General features: G+C 41.3%; 1 protein-coding gene across 1 annotated transcript in view; it reads left to right on the plus strand.

Moving 5' to 3' along the window:
* GPC6 (glypican 6) overlaps positions 1 to 1,365 on the plus strand; it is a 1,304,538-nt gene that overhangs the window by 747,601 nt on the left and 555,572 nt on the right. The gene's annotated exons all lie outside the window — the stretch shown is intronic.

A 1,365-nucleotide genomic window follows, 5' to 3' on the forward strand; every position in this document is an offset into this window, starting at 1 on the left:
TTTTAGAACTTTTTGACCAACTTAGAATCACATACATACTTCACATAAATACTAACACTTTTTAAAAATTCTCCTAGTGTATTTGTCTCGACAGTTTTTTTTATATGTGATCTACAAAGGTCACATTTTGCTGAACTTGGTGATTTGAGTTGCTTTCCAGGGAGAACTGTGGCTAGGCAAACTTACTGTCAAAGATTCTCTAGACAGAGAAATGGCAATTGTATAATTTATTGTATTGTAGGATTGTCCTTTACTTCTCTGAATTTATTAACATTGAAGTGGGTGCCTTTTATTCTTCCATCCAGCTGCTCAGAATGACATTCAATAAGACAGGATGCACCTTACTAACAAAACAAGATTTTTTAAATGTATTATTCCCTAGTTTCTAGGGTTTCTGTGCCATTCTGTATTACTTTGTTTCCCATATATATTATTTAGTTTTCAAGAAATGTGCAAATAGAGCAAGTTATGCTGGTGAGAGTGTTAATCATGGAAGCTCCTTTGACATCAAGTCCTTTCTGTGTTTTGCATCCTCCAGCCATTTTCAGAAATATACCAGAGGGAAAATACCTATTTAAAACAATTCTTTGGCAGGTCAACTTTTACCAGAACAAAGCTGAGCAGCTGGCTCGCTCAATTAAATTTTCCTCATTTGGAAATCAGCTGGAGTCCTTCCTACCTACAGATTCAAAGCAGTAGCGTTATCAGTGGTGGGTGAGAGGGGGACTCCAGGCACAGATTTAGAAGGGTGCTAGAATGATGGTCCCTGAAGATCTGACACTACAGAGGTGGCTGAAGCCATTGTATGGGGATCAGCAGTAGGAGCCTAAGGCCACCACAGCAGTAGGAGGCCCTTGGTGGATCAGCTAGTACAGCCAGGATTCAGGGACCCTGCGATTCAGCAGCTGAAGGGGGGGGGTTTGAGTGTATGAGTGAGGTAAGGCTTGCTAAGAACGCCTCCTCCCCACCACCAACCTCCACACAACAGCCATCTCCCCTCTGCTCTGGGCACTGAAATAGTTAGTTACCCCTCTACTCAAAGGCTCCTGAATCCTCGTTCTGTGGGTTTGTAAAGTCATGTACATCTTCTCATATATATTCTCCATCTATTCCCAGAACCATATAAAAATGGGCTGTTTCTCCCCTGATAGGAGCCAGATAAATTACTGTTGCTCTGTTTCTCTTTGTTCTTCATTGCCAATGTGTGGTTTCTTTAAAGTTGTAGTGAGAAGTCCAGTGGCAGGGAGCTCTGGAGGGTTCCAGGGAGATGGTCCTTTTTTCCACTTGCTGATTGGACAAAATCCTGACATTCATTTTATAAAACACGTGCTCAATATTTTTATTAGATCTCAGCCTAGATCCTCA

Source organism: Gavialis gangeticus, unplaced genomic scaffold, assembly GCF_001723915.1.
Source record: "Gavialis gangeticus isolate Ggan-Ray unplaced genomic scaffold, GavGan_comp1, whole genome shotgun sequence".
NCBI classification, from domain to species: Eukaryota; Metazoa; Chordata; order Crocodylia; family Gavialidae; genus Gavialis; species Gavialis gangeticus.